This window comes from Acartia tonsa, chromosome 12 (genome assembly GCF_053477335.1).
Source record: "Acartia tonsa isolate MP-2025a chromosome 12, ASM5347733v1, whole genome shotgun sequence".
Taxonomy (NCBI): domain Eukaryota; kingdom Metazoa; phylum Arthropoda; class Copepoda; order Calanoida; family Acartiidae; genus Acartia; species Acartia tonsa.
Window position 1 is genome coordinate 37,894,943 of NC_137271.1, and position 20,744 is coordinate 37,915,686.

The following is a 20,744-nucleotide window of genomic DNA, read 5'->3' on the forward strand; positions in this document are numbered from 1 at the left end:
TTAATTCTCATTTTTTTCTAGGGGACATTGGACTGTAAATTTTACTGGCTAAAGTTTTATAATCACGTTTTTCCACTTGTTGGCTCAAAATTAACTTAAAGGACTTTTACCCAATACTGATTGGTTTGTACCAACTTTCTGAGTTTCAATTTTTCTGCTTTAAATCTTTAATTTTGCAGAAGGTAAAACAGAAATTAAGGAAACCTACCTTCCCTTTTTCCATTAAGGTTCACACTCCCATTGGCAAAACACTTTGCACGCCAGACTGTAATCAAAATCAACATTAATTTACAGCAACTGCAAAAAAAAATATACATTATTATTCTGTTTATTCTTCTAAGATAAACAGGACCATCCTAAAATATTTGTTTTTTTATTAATGATGTTGAATCTTTTTTTGTTTTATATTCTGTATACCACTTTAGTCCAGGTAGATTTGACCAACCATTAGTGGAAAAAAAATACAAAGATTTAAAGAAAAGTAAATATATTCTTAAAGTTTAAAATTACGGAATTCCGATAATATGTCAGCTATGGCCCTTTCATTTTATAAAGCAGTGAGGAATTTTTTTGTAAATCCTTATATTTCGATAACTACAGACCCGAATGAGTTCTTCATTTTATGGCGGCTTCGCATTTAGTTTTTAGGTCTAAGTCTTAGGATAGTTTTTGGCTATTTTCCTGTTTTTCCTACCCTACAAAAACAGAGTTCATATGAAATAAATTTATTTTCAATTAATTTAAATGTTCCATTATCCTAAAAATATTTTAATGTAAATGGAATTTTATATATATATATTTGTTACTTTTTTGAAGATTTACATAGTAATTTATTATGGAAAAGTTGTATTTAAGGACATTTAGAACTTAGCAAAAGGTTTAATTCAGATATTTCTAAATTTTAACAAGTGTTTTAACTTAACAAGAGTGATCATATTCACAAAAGTATAGCTCAACATATCATACAGTTGAACAAAGGTGTCTTAACAATATAAAGTACAAATATATACATGTAGAATATTTTTTTTAAATGATGTACTTACATACTTTATTTGTAAGACGTCATAGAGATGTTACGATTTTTTAACACATTTATTATCACCAGGTACCCAAACAAAAATAAATGGTTAAAATGTTTGGACACTGCTAGTTTTACGTCCAAGCAGTACCCATGGATATTGACGCTAACAAAAAAGATAACGTGTGTTTATAAAACTTTGAGTACTATTGTAATTTACAGTCCAATATCCCGTTCCTCCCTGCACTGATTATTACAGATTAAAGCTCAAAGTCAACATTTTAAAAAGTGACCTTATGATAATATAAATCCTTATAATAAAGTAACAGGATGTTTGTCTGTGTGTCTGTACCGAATGATCTCGCTAACCGCTGAACTGATCGGGTTCTCCTTAACAGGGTAGCTTCTCATAGGTCCCAAGAAGGTTTATAACTATTTTCTTGGGGGATTGGACACCCCCAACCCCCCTAAAAATTTAAACCCCCCCCCCAAAAAAAAAAAATAAAAAAAAACCACCCCCCAAAATATTTTTTTTTACTTTTTCTTTTTAAATCTAAAATAAGAAATTGGGTTATTAAATTCGACTCCCCCCTCCTCAAGTGCCCCTAGAAGCCTCTAGGGGCGTAGCCGCTAGTGATAATATAATTTGCTTCGCTCTCATGATATTTTATATTGATAGGACGATTTTAATATGCTGAAAATTTTAAAATTATGATTAGAGTTATCGGCGTTTTCCCTCAAAGTGCTAGTGAGGCACAGAAACCTTCTTAATTTGAAATAAAATGAAAGAAGGGGCCGGGAGTTTGTTTTTCGGGGAATAGTCCCTTTCGTAACATCGCCACATAAGGGCGATTCGTCGTATTTTTAAAATGGCTTTGTATAGGTTAGGTTATCTTATATTGGGTTAGGTGATTGCCCCACAGGGATAGGTAATTGGTCCCGCAGGGTTAGAGCCCCCCCCCCCCCACAGGGGCTAGAAATAGGAGAAAAGCTACTGTGAAAAATACGAAGAATCGCTCCATAAGGTGCGATGTTACGAAAGGGACTTTGCCCGTTTTTCGTGTGTGCAGTGGGTTAAAAATTAAAAGAAAACCTTCTTCCTCCCTCACTTTAATTTTTTCCCAAAAATTAGGAAAAGTAAGGAGAAAAAGAAGAAGGTTCTGTGCTCGCTTTGAGGGAATTACCCATTACAGACTACGCTCCAACACAAAATTAATGTAGAAAATGTTTTCTCTAAAAATCTACGGTTTTGTAAGAATACCAGTTGAATAATAAATTATCCTGATTGTTACATAAAAATGTTCTGTTGTTGAAACTTTTATAATTGTTTCAGGACAAATTAAGATTAACAAATGAACTTTGGACAAGCATTCAACTAATTATTTTTCCAGTAGGGTTGGAAACCTATTAATATCCGCTGGATTAGAACCGGTTTTCAGCCGTACTGAAAAATCATTTCCACGAATATTTAAAAAAAAATCATGAAATTGATACCAGTTTTGTTATCTCGGGCCTTCGTCCCCTCGGAGCTAACCATACTGGTTTTAATCTTATAACTTTTCATTTTAATATCCGCGGAAACTATCTTTCATAAGATGGAATAGATAATGTTCTATAATAGAGGAAGGATGTATTTTTGTCTATCCGTCTAGCCATTTTTAGTAGCGAAGCTACTCTATAATTCGAAATGTCCGTCCGTCCGTCAGTCACGAAGTGGGGGAAACGTGATTTTCTCGGCTTCTATAAAAGATAAAAGCCTGAAATTTTTTGACAACATTATTTAGGAGCACAATTAACTATAAAACATCAACGGCAGTCGGACCGCTTTTTAGCAGGTTTTAGGCTATTTTTAACATTTTTCTCCATATCTTTGGTGTTTAAGGTCCGATTTCCAAAAATTTTTCAGTTATAGATATCAAAATTAAATTTCCTGTCGTTTAAAGAAAACAACCATGTTATTTTCTCCAATAAATCTATTCTTTATTTTAATAAATACTACTATGAATGTTGTCGTCCTTGTTTACTTTTTGTTATCCATATATATACTAAAGTAACAGTTTGTGTGTCTCTCTGTGTGTTAGTATGTCTGCTAAGATCTTGTAAACGCTTGAGGTAGGATGTTGTCAACTTTAAAATAAGGAGTATTGACTTCCCACCCCGTGCACGCCACCGAACAATACATTTATTTTTTCAGATTTCATTGACCTATCCTTTAAGGTAAAGATAATAATAACATGTAAGATTTAATTAATTTTTTTTCTTTTTCCTAATTTAGTCGCCAGAAAACCTGCAGGCTTATTTATTCTTTCGTTTCATAGCATGAATAACTTCTGTTCATTTTTATGAACCATTTTAGAATTTTTTTTTAACCATGATTATTTGAAAATTTTGAAATTTTGTCAGGGATATTATGGGATAAGACAATGGACGATAAATTGATGTACATCCCTATTTTACCCAACCAATAAGGATTTATTGAAAGTACCCAAATAAGACAGCCTGTAAAACTTTGGGTATCAGTTTAATTCATAGTCCAATGTTACCCTCTTCTTGGGTTCTGTGCTAAGTAAAACGCATGATGATATAAAATCCAATAATTACACATTCTGTTCTTAAGATAAGTAATAAATGATTTTTTAATAATTTTTTATTAATATATATTTCTTTGGTGCTTGCTTACATGTGAAGACCGGAGCACCGAAAACCCCCCCCCCCGCTTATTTTTGACAAAAATCAAAAATAAGGGGGGGGTAGTTTTTTAATGTCTGGAAAACGGCAAGGAGGAAAAAAGCACGGCAAGGCAAAGAATTAACCCCCCGCTTATTTTTGACAAAAATCAAAAATAAGGGGGGGGTAGTTTTTTCACTGCACAACACGCCAGAAAGTTGAGTGAGGTAAATCAAGTAAATCCAGTATACCAGAGGGGAAACCTTATAACAGGGATATTCATGTTTTGGAGCATAATTTCCTTATTTATTGACTGATTTTAGTAATTGATGTATCCCTGAACAGGTAGTCTTAAGGAGAATATATCAGAAGTGTTTTCATGGGGACAGTCCCCATGAAAACACTTCTGATATATTCTCCTTAAGACTACCTGTTCAGGGATACATCAATTACTAAAATCAGTCAATAAATAAGGAAATTATGCCCCAAAACATGAATATCTCGTAATAAGGTTTCCCCTCTGGCATACTGGATTTACTTGATTTACCTCACTCAACTTTCTGGCGTGTTGTACAGTGAAAAAACTACCCCCCCCTTATTTTTGATTTTTGTCAAAAATAAGCGGGGGGTTAATTCTTTGCCTTGCCGTGCTTTTTTCCTCCTTGCCGTTTTCCAGACATTAAAAAACTACCCCCCCCCTTATTTTTGATTTTTGTCAAAAATAAGCGGGGGGGGGGGGTTTTCGGTGCTCCAGTCTACCACATGTAAGCAAGTACCATTTCTGAAAACATAGACAGCAAAGATCAAAAATATTTTATTAGTTAAACTAAAGTTTCTATTCCTTAGGTCGGAGATATCGTATTTTAAACTTTTCTGGTCCCAAAAGGTTTATACACACGTTCTATCATTAATTACCTTCAATTACCTCGTACGTGCGGGATTGCAGTCAAGGACCTTATCGACTTGATGTACTGTTCAGGTCCTGGTCCAGCAATCCAGGAGAACTAAGGATGACTGTTACTCACCCTTCTCTGTCCAAACACCCAAGGATATTAGGTTAAGTAACATCCAACAGACAACCAACTCTCTGTGATGCACGACCTTTGTCTGAGAAGTCCCAACTGTGCATGATAACGAGTTGCGCCTGTTTTGGGCCAAGGCATTTCCCCTACTCTAACTATTTATGTCGCGCATCTGACATAGCAGCAGTAGGAACCATTTATAACGTCTTTAGTTATGACGCGGTGTTGGTCCGAGATTCGAACCTATCACCTTCCCGACGACGAGCGGATGCGCTACGTGTTAAGCCACGGTCGCGGGTTTAAATAAATTGATTTGCTTTAAAGGTTTGACATAGTTCAAAATTTTTACAAAGGGGATAATTTGGTTAAAATGAAGTATATTTTTCTCAGGGAAGGAGATATTGTTCTCTCATTCTTTGACTTAAAAACTTTGGACACTTTTATTAAATCTTGATTGGTTGATCATTACCATTACGGACGAACATATGAACAGCTGAAAGTATGGACAAAGAAAGTGTTGAATTGCAAGGGAAATCTTCACGAGAAATATTAAACATGTATTGTATAAAGCAGCCGAGTTAATCCCCAATTATCAGAGGAAGACATACACACAGACAGACAAAGTAAATTAGGGATTTGCTTTAGAATAAAAAAAAACATATTGAAAGTGTGTGTGTGTGTGTTTGTGTGTGGATGGGTGTGTGCGTGGTGTAAGCCTTTTAATAATATAAAAATCAATATTTTGTATTTTATTGTGTGTTTATAAAAATACATAATAGACTTGTTTATATACGAATCAATCATAATCGCACTTCAAGCTCCAAGCCTATATTACATTCAGTAGCGCAGCTACTATTAGGCTTAGATATGTCCTTCCGTCCGTCCGTCAAAAAATAAGATTATCTATTTAAATTGATATTCCTATTACCCTAATGTCAAAACAGGTATTGTTATTTTCTTAAAACCATCGAAAAGTCAATTTTATGTCAACCATGGCCACTTTTTATTCCACAATATTGTACATTTATTCCAAAAATAGCTTATTGATTTTATGTTAGCCACGACAATATTTTTTAACCCATATAGTCAACATAATACCTTATGATTGCATACTGATAGAATGTCAATAATAGGATGCTTTATATAAGTCTTTATCAGCATAAGATAGCCCTTTTCATTATTTTTAAAAATTCCAACAATTTGCGTCGCGCGGTTATAAATCTTATAAAAAGTAATCGATTAGTGACCCTAGTTAATCTATCATAATCAAGAACATCAGGGAAATTCTTGCGTAGAGTAGCAGCGCTCAGGGAGTAAGGGGCTGTTTATTACACTAGTCCCCAAAGATTATGATAACGTTTTCTTAATAACGTTGGCTCAACAACTTTGGGGATTGATTTTTTGTTGATTGGATCATTAAGTTGAGCATCTAAACGTTACAACCGCTAATTGTAATCTACAGAAGGTGCAGTTTTGTGTATTATCATTGGGAATGTACATCAATTTATCAGTCATTAAATTACACCTTTAGATCCCTTTTGTTCGTACGTCGTCCATACATTTTATATTACCTATTAAATTAGCTCGAATGAGCGAGGCTTCTGTCCATGACACTCTAACGTCAGGTCCAACAAACAAGGATAACTATGGAGAATGACGTCAAAGTACCCAGAGATGAGTTTTTGAAAGATGAATGCCGCGTTTTTCTTTTAATTCGCGAAATTTAAACAGAGTATACAACTATTTATTTAATTATTTCGCTTTTGTTGGTACGGCCTTCGTAGAAGAAAAACAATTTTTCTTCAATCCATTTTTGCTGCATATTAATTAATGCATCTTTTTAGACTGTCTTAGACATTATACAAATAGCTAAAATAATAATTTTAAAATTTTGAATTCTTAAGTTGTATACTCTGTTGAAATTCTATCGTCTTCGTTCAATCAATCAATGTCTAAAAAATGTCGAAAAAACGCGTCATTCATCTTTTAAAAACCCATCTCAGAATATTATCAAAAATAATACCCACCAGAACCAATCCTTTGATTGGACGACCCTTATCTGCATTAGACTTAACTGTCCATCCGTGTTGTTTTATTTACATCTATAGCCTTTGCTACTTATGGATGTTGTCATCCTTGTTATTTCAAAATTCAAAATAGTTTGAATCAATAAAATGTTTAGTATTAAATTTGATAAGATCCATTTAATTTATAGAACTAGAGTTGGCTCGATATAATTATCTCCCTATTGGCTAGTTTTCTATATGCATATCTATTTCTCAATAAATCTATTTTCCTCACCCGGCATTACTATCTAAAAAAAGTAAATATTTAATAATTTAAATGATTTTAAAAAGATTTTTTAAATTATATTTTTTCCTTTACATAACCATCACCAAAGGGTTAATGATGATGATTACAATTTTAGTTTAATATTTGACCACACAAAATGTCGCCACAATCGAATTCTTTTAAAACAGAGTTTTCTTAAATTTATTATATTATAAATTTAAATTTTCTTTTTTATGATTAGAAATTAAGTACATCAAAATAAGGTAAATAGCAACATGAAATTAAAAAAATGAATTTATTTTTAATAAAGTAAAATAATGGGTCTTATCGTTCTGGGCAATGAGAGTTTATTATGGATTATTGGAGCACTATGAGTTTTAATCATATATTCCTTGGAAAACTTGAGCTCGTTTATAGACATTTATTTCCTATATAGATCTGACATGGATCTTGAAGCAATTAAGCAGGCCGTTTTGTACATGTTAAAAATTGGAAGATTTCATTAAATAAAAGTTATCGCAAATATACTTAGTAAATGACAATTTTAGATCAAGTGCAAAAATATTTAGAATGACAATTTTAGATCAAGTGCAGCTACTCTATAACTAACACGTTACCGTCCGTCCATCTAAACGAATAGCATTTACTCTAAAGATAATATGTCCGTATGTCCGACGTCAGGGACTTTGTCTTCAAAGGTGTAAAATTGGGGCAGAAAAATAGCCTAAATCCATCCCAAGGCTCAAATCTAAAAATAAATTTGCCTAAAACCATCCCGAAACCTATGTAAAGGAGAATTCAATCAGTTTTAAAGTTTACAAAGCCCCCCAGCCTCTAGGGGCACATCCGACAGTTTATTAAATCCTTGTTTAGAATCCTTATCCTCTCCTTTAACATCAAAATTCTCAATATTTTGATTTGCAACGCTTGCTTATTCCTCCATTAACATTTTTTAAAAGAGTTAGAGGTTAGCAGGAGTGTTAAGGGATAAGACAATGGATGATACATTGATAGAAATCCCCATTAATGATAAACAAAATTTGTCTTTGCGATAATTGGTTGAACCAACAAGTTTATATTCCATCGAATGAGAGTGCATGTTTATGAATCATTGGGGACTAGTTTGACTTACAGTGTTGTTGTAGCCATGATTCTCTGAAGTTAGGACTCAGATGCACGAGGAGACTGGAAGTGAGAATCCTTTGGCCAGTCTTAGATTGGTAAGCTTCGCGCACAGCTGATTGTATTCTATGTTACATTACAAGCTGACCCGCAATTCTCGTGGAAGCTACTCAATTATTACATCACCCTGGCCTAGAGTTTCGGCAGGTGTTCCATATTAAGCCACCCTAATTAATGGCACTCTCATACGAGGAGCATGGATGAGGGAAAGCATGGTTAGAGCTGCTTGATTTGTAGAATCCTAACTTCCTACAAATCTCCCCCTTACAACCCTATGGCATCTTAAGGAAGGTTGCGTGATCATAATCTGACAAATTGCGACAGCATTTGTCAACTAAGTGCAAAGTCTATGTGTGGACTTGAACTCGGATTTTCCCAACCACAGCGTAGTGCGCTAACCACTACACTATGGGACACCTTTGATTTACAGTCCAAAGTTCTTTCTTCATAAAAAATGTAGTTAGCTTGCGTTACCAATGAAATTTTTTTTCTTATTTGCTTTTTATGATTCATGTACACAGGTCTCAGGATGGTTTCAGGCTATTATATTTCTGAAAGAAAGTCTTGATATGATTTATTTTGTTTTACTGCCCTTTCTTCCCTAAATACCAGGCGCGCAGCCTCTAGTTATTTAACAAAGAGCCTTTTTATCACATTTTAAAGGGTATAAAAAAGACATTAATTAATACTAATCTTTTTTTTTGAGCGCGTAGCACGAGCGACGCACAAAAGTTTGGCACATGTTTTGGTTAATCGTAGCAAAAAAACTGGCTTGGCATTGTTCAATTCTCATTTTTTTATGCTTTAATGGGGTTAAGGGGTAAGGAAATGTTCAAAAATTTGGTGAAAGTAAAGAATAAATATTTCTAAAAGTATGTATTCTTAAGACCAATACAGACATTAAACATTCATTCCTTGGCTTAAAACAGGCGCAACTCATTACCATGCACAGTTAGTACTTCCAGACAAAGGACTGTTGGGTGTTTCTTAGCCGAGGTGTTTCTCCATAGTTATCCAGCTTGGTTGTTGGATCTGACGTTAAAGTGTCATGGAAATCAGCCTCGCCTGTATGAGGTAATTGATAGTTGATATTTTTCACAAAAGAAATCTTGCTAACTTTAGTCTTATTTAACTATTCTTTTGTCCATAATTTTTACAGATAGAAAATTAGGCACAAAAATGGATACTTTATAAGAATGGGGGTGTTTTTAAGGGAACAAATTGATATTTAATTTTTTGCCTTTTCATTAATCTTAATCTTTTAAAAGGATTAGCCTATTTTGTCATTTAACAAGGATAAAATATAACAAAAAGTGCAGCGCATAAATAGAAAAACTCTATTCCAATATGAATTCGAAACCGATTAATATCCGCCATACTGAAAATTCATGTATTGCATCACATTACAAACACTTTCCAATGAATAATAAAATAAAAATCATAAAATTGATTTCAGTTTTGATAGCCTAGGCCTTCGGCCACTCGGTGATAACACAACTGGTTTTAATCTTATTATTTTTCATTTCAATATCAGCGGAAAGCTCTATATAAGTATTGGTCCAGAAAAAAAAATCTACGAATATGACAAAATCACCAAAAAAAAAATAACCATTTTTAGCAAATACTAAATAAACCAATATGGCCGTAGGTGTGGGGGTGTTGGGGAAGGGGGGGGTGTAGAATAGGGGGGATATTCTGAAAATAACTTAATTTTTACTAAATAATATATATGTGTACTATTGAGGGAATAAAATTGCTTTTGGTTAGGGAATTAATAAAAAAAAAATTGGGGGAAGGGGGATTTAATGTCAAATGGTTTCTAAAAAGAAATTTATCTATAACTTAAATAAATAAAAGTGAATACATCTAGAAAAAACAATTGTACCACGGTGTAGCCAACTATAATATTAGTTAGAAATTGTACACATTTTGTTACAAAACGACAGATTAGACTAAAAAAGAACAGTAAAATAATAAAAGTAGAAAATTTCTTAAGTCAATTCTAGTTTTCAAAATCTTTTAAATTGTTTTAAAATGTCGCTAATACAAAAAGGTCATAATTTTTTTTTAAATCAACATATTCTATGAATATTTATAATAAAGGAAAAAATAATACAGTTAGCATAAATAATCAACCTATTTTTTTTATGTATAAGAGGGTCCAACGAAAAAGATAAAACGTGGGGGGGGGGGGGCTGAGTGTAGGGATTAATTTGGGCCTATCCTTTCATCTTAAAGGAAGTAAAGGGGGTGTTGAATAAAAGTTGTATGTGGGGGAGGGGGGGTTGGATGCGGTAAACCAATCAGAATGAGAGGCCTCTAAGATTTATATAATATACCTACCATATAATACATGTATGTATACATACATACATTATATATTAACCATAAGCATCCTTTTCATTTATTTCCCTTCTCCCGCCTTTCTTTATTACACAATTGACCCTGCCACCACCCCCCCACGCACAACTCTTGAAGTAGTAATTGTAGCATCTGATGCTATTTACTGGTTCCCCCCTTTTTATTCTTTGCCAGTTGCGTAGCATCTCTATGATTATCAGTTTCCCTTACTCTACCATCTATAATACAAAGTAGAATGATGTCTGTCCGTCTGTCCGTCTTTCCGTCTGTCCGTCTGTCTGTCTGTCCGTCCGTCTGTCTGTCTGTCTGTCTGTCCGTCTGTCTGTCTGTCCGTCCCTTAAGATCTTGGTAACCACTGAACCGATTGGATTCTACTCTTCAGGAAATATACCAACTGGTCCTGTGGTGGTTTTAGGCTATTTTCTTGGGGGGTGGGACATCCCCAACGGCAAAAAATTCCCCCCCTTTTTTTTCTCTTTTTTTATAAGAATTTGCTGAAGATTTCCTTGGACCTTTTACGAATTTCGCCTTAATTTTTTTGGATCACCCCTTGGAGCAAAATCCCTATAGGCTAGGGGCGAAGCCGCTAGTTGTTACATATTTTAGCACTAGCTACTTATTTCAAAGACTAGTCCGTCCGTCTGTATGATTGACCGAATAAGGAACCAAAATCTAGAATTTATCCAAGGCTTTTAATATATGATCCTGCCTGATTTTTCTAGTATTTATTTCCATAACTTTATATATTTGAAAATATAGCTGTCTGTCTGTCTGTTCTCCCTTCAGTAATGCTGCTCTAGTGCTCTCTGTTCGGTTCTCTCTTCCTCTCTCTATGTCTTTTCCCCTTTCTTTCTCTCCTTCTATATCTCCTTCCTTCTCCCTTTGTCTCTTATGCTCTCTCCCACTCTCTCCTTTTTAAATGCAAAACATATAACTTTTCTTCGTTCTTTATTTAACCTTTTAGACTGTATTTATCCTAGAATAAAAGTGGTAAGTTTTTTTATTTTTGTCTCATATTTACGTGAAGATCTCACTAACCACTCAGCCAATTTAGTTTTATATCTTAGGGAAACTTTATGTAGGACTTGGAATTGTTTTAGACTATTTAACTTTTAGATTAAATTCTTGGAATGGTTTAAAGATGTTTTTCAAACTCATGCAGAGTTATAAAAAAAGTATTTTTGTATTTGAGATTTCTATGTTTTACTTATGCATGTTTTCATTCTTGTTTATTCTTCTTTTTCTTTATGTGTTAGTTAGGCTGTAGGCATCCTCCACACACACAAACAAACACACATACACGCATCTAAATATATGAATAACCCAACACCCATCCTTTTTTCCCCTTTATTGTAACCCCAATCTCACACACACACACACACACACACACACACATAAACATTTTTTCTTTCATCTTTATTCTACTCTCCCTATGTTTATTTATCAACTCACCCCCCCCCCCCCCTCCCATTTTTTTGTGTAAGACCCCAAGGGCACGCAACTTTCCCGTGGGTGTTGAAGCATCCAAGCTTCTTGCGTGTGTGTGTGTGTGTGTGTATGGGCCCCACGGGCCTCTAATCCCCTCCCTACACCTAGCTGGTCCGCAACCAAAACCCGCTACTTGCTCTCATACATAAAGTGAAATGTAAATGGGCAGAAAAAAAATCCTTTTTATGGCACCCAGAGAGGGAGAAATATTTAATTGTAAATCAAACTGGTACCCAAAAAGTTGTCACCACGTTATCTTATTCGCTGGCCAAAAAAACTTTGGGTATTTTTGTTAAATAAAGATTGGTTACTTCCAAACGTGTAGTGCCTGTCTAAACATTTCAACCAATGATTTTTATCTACAGACCTTTATCTGGACATTCTTGTTAAAGACAAACAGACAGACAGGCGGACATACAGAGGTACAGTCAGAAGGACGGATATATCCTTATACTAAAGTAACAGGATGTCTAAATATTGTAAAAGATATTAAAAATTTGAAAAAAATCTACCAACCACTTTTTGTAAAATCCACGATATTCTAAACTATAAATAAATTAGTGTACATTAAACATTCATACAGGTTAGGTTAGGTTATAGTCAAGGGGGCCGAGCGCCCGCGGCTAAGCAGGCTAGGGGGCCGAGCTCTGCGGCTATGAACTTCTACCATTACGATTTTTTTAACGTTGGTCTTTTGTAGGCGTTGGTCTTTTGTAGAGTTGGTCTTTTGTAGGCGTTGGTCTTTTGTAGAACCATCTAGTTGGTCTTCTGTAGAGTTGGTCTTTTGTAGCAACGCCGTCTGTTTGTGTGTCTGTATGTGTGTTTGTGTGTTTGTTTGTACCGAAGGATTTCGCTAACCGCTAAACCGATCGGGTTCTCCTTAACAGGGTAGCATCTCATAGGTCCCGGAAAGGTTTATAACTATTTTCTTGGGGGGGTGGGACACACCCAACCACCCAAAAAAATTAATAATACCCCCCCCCCCAAAAAAAAAAATCACGTATGCAAACGTATTATAGAAAACTTACCACAAATATAAAAATCTTAAAGATTAAACCAGTTTTGTTAGCCCAGATCTTCGGCCCCTTGGTTTTAATCTTAAAATTTTTCTTTTTAGTTTCAATATAAAGCTGTCTATAATACGATGCGATAAATAACTATTATCGACTCATAAACAATTCTCTTTGTGCGTGTGTCCCCTTCTTTTGTGTGTTGCATCCACCATCCTCTAATGATATTTTGAGTGTGGAAGATACTTTTTATACAATTTGACCCAGGATCCATATTACAATGGTTAGTTATTGATTTTTTAGCAGGATTTAGCAGGGATAAGACAATCGAATATAAATTTATGTGCATTTTTCTTCACCAATGACTATAAATTTTTTTTGTAGATTCAATTAGTGGTTGAAAATATTGGATACTGCTAGTTTGGAACCAACTGATCAAAAAGTACCCGAAAATTTTGAGACTACGAATAAAAAAAACTGGTAAAAAACTTTGAGTACAAGTGTAGTTTACAGTCCTCTGGCTCCCTGCTTTTTTTATTCATTGAAAATGGGATTATTTAGGTTTTTATATTTGGGGAGAGGGGAAGGGTTTGACTAAAATAATCTCCATAAAAAAATACAAACTTTTTCACAGGTCAAAATTTTCCAGATAATTAAGATGTTTCTATTTATCCAATATCAGAAGAATAAGCTGTTAATACAGGGTGTTTTTTTTAATAAGACAAAAGTATTGCTTAATATAACCCACTTGCCATTGACAGAAATTAATAATCTATATCTTAATTTCTTCATTGGGTTGGGGAGTTTTGTATAAGAAATAAATACTTGGCAATTTTAACAAATTATGCCTTAAAAACCGGTTTTTCCAAAGTACAGATTTTTGGATCATGACCAATTTAAAGAGTGTGCTAAAATGCGTATATTTTTAAAATTCAAATTGGCGGCTTGTGTTTACAGTAGAAAAATGTTATGCATATCGTTAGAATCGTCATAAACTCTAGTTTTTGGGTGTTCAAAAAATTTTCCTGTGCTACATATAGTTTTAGAGCTACGTGGTAAAATGTCCAAACTTACTTAAAACTTTTCAACCTTTCTCACATTTTCCAACGTAGCTTCTATACTTCAAACAGCATGAATATGACACATATATTTCCAAAAACTAGAGTTTATGACAATTTTATAACATTTTTCTACTATTAACATAAGCCGCGCAATAAAATTTTTAAAAATGCACCACACCCTTTAAATTGGTCATGATCCAAAAATCTTCTAAAAATAGGTACTTTGGAAAAACCGGTTTTGATATCCGCTGGATTAGAACCGGTTCTCAGCCATGCTGTAAAATCAAGAATAGCATCATATTACAGACCGCATATTAAAATAGAAAATCATAAAATTAATATTAGACTTGATATCTGAGGAAAGCTGCCTATAATACGATGCGATAAATAACTATTATCTTACTTCAGAATCAGAATTAAGGAAAAAATGATCCTATATCGAAGAGTCCTCCAAAAATGTCTGTATTTTTTCTGCTGTAAAAGTATGTATGTATTTTTTCATACACTTACACAGAGCTTTTTCCACCAATTCGGAACATGGACAGTTTTGAGGATGAAGAAAGAAAAAAAGTATAAAGCTCTTTTTTACAAAGTTACATTCATTAAAAAGCTTAGAAAATACAACAACTATAACCAGTAAATTTGATTTAAGTATATTCTATGTATCATATCAGCGGTTGCGTCCCTAGTATCTAGGGGTTATGTAATTTAACTCAATTGATTCAGTAGTTATTGAATTCTTAAGCTTAACAAGGATGACAACATCCATAAAAGCGAAGCTCTGATACGGTAGGACAGACGGACAAAAACACTTCAGAACTGAATAATCAGAATACAAATGTCTAAGAGTCGAAGCAAAATTGTAAGTAAATTTGCTGAAAAACTGCTTGATATAGTATAATTTTTATGGACATACTTACATTTTTAGGACTTGATTATAGAGTTGCTTCGCTTATGATATTTTACTTTGTTGTCCTAGGAATCAGTTGATCAATCGGATAATTAGATCACATAAAAACTTGTTGGTAAAAAAGTAAAAAAAATCAATATGTTTAAAATGGACATACAGACATTCTGGTAATGATAATATAGTTGCTACACTTTCTAAATCGTACCTAACTACTACAGGAATCACCATACAAAGTTTGAAATCGCTAGGTCAATTCTAGCATGCCTAAATTAACGAAACAAGCTATCCGGACGGACGGACGGACGGACTGACCCTAATAATAGAAAAGTTTGGCTTTTAAAAACCTTACCACTTTTGTATAAAAGGATTTGTAAAATTCTAACTGGAGTGTAGAAATGAATAAAAGCACTTCTATTTAATTATTAGTGGCAATATACTATACACGTTTGCATAGCACGCACAAAATAGCCTTAAACCTGACCATGGCCAATACAAAGATTAGAAATTTTTGAGCAATTGAAAGCAAGTTAATGGACAAAGAGACAATATTATTATAAACTACATGTCTATGTTAAAGCTTATGTTAAAGATTGCTAAGAAGAATAATTTTTTCTCCTCACTCCAGAATAATACATCAACTTATACCAACATTTTTTTGAGGAGGGGGGGGGGGAAGATGAGGGGGGGATTGATGGAAAAAAGTATTTATTTTTTTCTTCTAATCATCTTTTACACGAAAAAGACAAAATTATTCTTATAACCAATACGAAAAGGAGATAAAGCGTAAGATTTAAAACTAATTTATCTAAAGTAGTAGGGTTTTTGTTTTTATGAACTATTAACGTAGGTCCAAGGATGGTTTTAAGCTATTTTATTTTTATATATGAGTCTTGAAATTCTTTAGAAGTTCCTGTCTACCTTCTGCAATACAGAGACCCTGCTAGGGGCGCAACAACTAGATAAATTATAAAGCAAAAGTTTAAGGAACGAATGCAAGTTCTAATATATTTTCAAGGATGGAGGTCCTAGAGGGTCGAGACATGTAGCAAAGCCTCTAAGATTTTAATGAAAACAAACCAAATAGAAACGAAAAAGAGAAAGTATGTTAACAAGGATAACAACTTCCATAAGTAGTGAAGTTGTTAAATATACAGAAACTTAACAATAAATTGTACCACTTAATTTTCTGATACGCATAAAAAGACAGAAAGACAGACAAAATAAATAAAGAATAGTTGTACATCATTGGATCTTCACAAAAAATATAAATTTTTCATATAGAAATCCATAGTGATATAGACAGTCAGCAAATGGACAAACGGACAGACATACATTTTAAGGATTAAGCAGCTTCGCGACTAAAAACCAAGGATCTAAAGGGATTAGGCAATGGCCGATAAATTGAAATACATCTCCAGTGTTGACACACAAAATTACCAATTCTGCATATTAATATTATTGGCTTGAACGTTTGAAAACTCAACTTAATGAAACAACCAATAAAAAACAAAAGTCCCCAAAGTTGTTAAGCCAACGAATAAGAAAACGGTTCATAAAACTTTGGGGACTAGTGTAATAAACAGACCTTTGTCCCCTCTCTCTTTGACTAAAAACAATGTTTTCCCTGCATAGTAAATATGTATTTATTTATTTACATACCTATGGTAAACTGTTTATTCCTTTTTTATCAATTCAGGGATAAATACAAATACCAGTAATCTTGAGGGATAAGACAATGAACAATAATTTGGTTTACTTTCCCAATTATTACAAAAAAAACCACCTTTTGTGGATTAAAATTAATGGTTAAAAATTTTGGAAATTATTAGTTTTGAACAAAAATTGAAATTCTATAAAAGTACTCAAAGATTTAGAGCCAATGAATATTTAGAGCCTTCGGGGCTAACAAAATTGGTCTTAATATCATAATTTTAAATTGTAATATCCATGGAAAGCTGTCTATAATACGATGCGTTAAAGAACTATTCTACAACCATCAAATTTTTTTTTAAATGGTAGAAAATTAATTGATTTCAATATTTATCCCTGTAAATTTGCAAAATACAGAGAAAACAATGATAAACGGCTTTAACACAGGGAGAAAGGGATAGGAAAATAAAAGTGATTAATCTTTTCTAAATCTAAAAGTACATCGTGATTTGTTCACTATACCCTGTCATAAAAATTAGTAGTTATTAAGTCAACATAGTCATAGTCACTAGTTGTTTTGTCAATATTTTGTCATCAATGACTCTAGGGGCATTTAAGGTAAGGGGATGTATAATTCAACCATCAACTATCAATTTTGATAATGAAAAGAAAAAAATGTGTGGAGGGGGGGGTTCTTTTCCAGGGGAGATTTCGTCCCTCAAAATAGTTATAATCCTTCCCTGGACCTATGGTTAGCTTCCATGTAAAGGAGAACCATGTCGGTCCAGCGGTTAGTGAGATCTTGTGTTATAGACACACACAGACATCCAGTTACTTTTAAACAAAGATAAAATTAAGATGATGGTGCCAATTGAAAAACATGGCATGTCGATATTATAACAGCCATGGACACTTTATAGTCGGATATCTAATTATCCATAAACTTATCCTGTATCCCTGGCTTTAACACCTTTAGCATCTTCTTGACTGAAGGCTTAATCCTATTTCCCGCGGGAAAATGACATATTTTGGGGTGTGCAAGCACTTCCGCATATTTTTTTCCATAAAAGCGAAAACAATAAGCTGCTTATTTTAACTTTACTTTTAATAAGCAAGGCCTAAACATGCTATATAGATCGCTTCAGCAATCATGTATAATCTAGAAAGTAAACCAACTCTATGATTATTGCCAAAAAGTAATGCGGCCATTTTAAGTTTTGTGATTTTTCAAAACTTTTTGTCTATGTTCGTCGATAAATTAATGTACATACTAAATTAATTGGCTGAAAGTTTTGACAGTGCTAATTTAAACAAATTTTATAATTCAGAATGGTGTGCTGTGTTGTTAAGAATAATGATATAAGTTATAAATAAACACCAAAACTCTGTGTTTAACCCTATATCGGTGTGTGTATTAATAATGAATATTTGTTTTCGGGGAGGGGGGGAGGAATGTTTAGGGTAAAGATTAAGATTTTTTGTCAATACTGATAGTAATAAGATTATTGTTTTTTTTGTCACTTATCCTCTATTCAAATGAGAAGATAGAAAGAGATAGATAGTAAAGGAGATAGATAGCTAGCAAGAGAGATGGATAGAGAGAGAGATAGATAGATAGTAAAGGAGATAGATAGTAAGAGAGATTGATAAATAAAGATAGATATGGAGGGAAAGAGAGAGAGAAAGAGATAGACAGATAGATATGTTGATAGAGAGAGAAAGATGTATTATCACATAAATAGATAGATAGAGATAGATAGATAGATAGAGATAGATAGATATATAGAGATAGATAGATAGATAGATAGAGAGAGAGAGAGAGAGAGAGAGAGAGAGAGAGAGAGAGAGAGAGAGAGAGAGAAAGAAAGAGAGAGAGAGAGAGAGAGAGAGAGAAAGAGAGAAAGAGGGAGTGAGAGAGAAAGAGAAAGAGAAAGAGAGAGAGAGAGAGAGAGAGAGAGAGATAGAGAGAGAGAGATGGATAGAGAGAGAGAGAGTGAGAGAGAGAGAGACAGAGAGAGAGAGACAGAGAGAGAAATAGAGAGAAATAGATAGATAGAGAGATGGATAGAGAGAGAGAGAGTGCGAAAGAGATAAAGAGAGAGAGACTATAAATTAATATGGTACCCAAAGTTCTAATTGATTGGCTCAATTATTGAATTTCTATTGGTTGGTACCAAGTAAGTAGTGGCCAAACTTGTCAACCAACAATTTTAATCTACAATATTTGTCATTATTTGGGATTTACATCGGTTTTTCGTGCATCATTGTCTTACCCCTAATTGACAGCAACGTGAAGACCTACCCTGTCCCTAATTATGCAAAAGCCTTGCTTGTGACAAGTAATATGAATAATGTATTCAGTATTAGTTATTTACTCGATTAAACGTAAAAAAACTGTCTTAATATTTGTTTTTTATTATATTATTGGAATAAGTTAGTGTTATAATTACATGAGTGTCAGGATTTATATTGGAAAAAAATCCATGTAATTTTTGTAGCAAAGCTTAGTCTATAATTGGCAATGTCATTCTTATTTGTAAAATTTAAATTTGATTTTTCGTGAAGATTTCTTTTACCAGTAAGCTTTAACTCTACATCTTAAGGGAAAAGACAATCAACGCTAAATTGAGATACACTTCCAATAACGATGAACAAAATTGCCCCATCTGCAGAATACATTTTTGTGTGAACACTGGTTGATTTTAAAACCCATTCAACGTTTAATAAAAATTATCAAAGATTTAAGCCAACGATTGAGAGAACGTGTTTTAAAACTCTGGGGGCCAATGTCCCAATATCACTGATATTAAATACATTTTGTTTGTCTATTCTTATGAGTTTTGTCATACTTGTTAATAATATAATAGTTATTTCTCGTATCGTATTATAAACGGCTTTCCGCGGATATAGAATGTACAGTTATAAGATTAAAACTAGTTTTTTTAGCCCCGTGGTGCCGAAGGCACCGGCTAAAAATACTAGTTTTAATCTTATGATTGTACATTTCTATATTCGTAGAAAACTGGATATAATACGATGCTAGACATAGTTTTTTCGTATTCATGAGAACCGGTTCCTATCCACCGGATTCAAATGAATACGAGAAAAGGTATTATAGAATTTGGGTAAAGAGAAAATAAAAATAGTTTAAAAATTTCTACAACCTTAAGGAGCTTAAAAATAAAATCTACAAGCGATAAGATTACTTAGACCTGGGAGGGAGACCCATGCCTTTTATCTACAGGAGTGGTAATTTTGTTTTTGTCTAAGATGAATTGTACCAACTGTTACAGGAATCATCATGCCTAAATAAACGAAAAGTTATCCGTTACTGACACTGACTATAAATGTAAATAGAAAAGCTCCGGTTTTAAGAACAATATGAAAATTTACTTATTCTGTTACCCCTGACATTTACCAATAATATAAATTGGTAAAGAATATGTCAATCTACTTTTGTAGTATGTACATGAGTAGACAAAAATGAATAATTACTTTACAATCTTTTAATAGTTATTTCTCGCATCGTATTATAAAGAGCTTTCCGCGGATATAGAATGTACAATTATAAGATTAAAGCCCGTTTTTATAGCCCCAAGGTGCCGAAGGCACCAGCTAAAATACTGGTTTTTAATCTTATGATTGTACATTTTTATATTTGTAGAAAGCTGGATATAGTACGATGCTAGACATAGTTTTTTCGTATGGATGAGAACCGGTTCCTATCCACCGGATTGGAATGAATACGAGAAAAAACATTAATTATTTTTTTTTTTTTGGGGGGGGGGGTTAATTTAGGTAAGTTTATGAGTTTGACCACTACAAAACGCAGGGATCTCAAGGGATAAGATAATGGCCGATTATAATAAGCAAAACTACAACTATAGTGTAAAATTATTAGTAGAAAAGTTTATGGATGAACTTTGCTAGTTTGTTCCAACCAATAAAGATTTACTAAAAGTTTAAAATCCAGCTAATAAGATAAGCTCTTTATAGAGAACGAACTTTTGACAATTATGAGACAAATTATGAAGAGGTTTCGTGATTTTTGTACATTCATTAAAGAATGAAAAAAACAAAAAA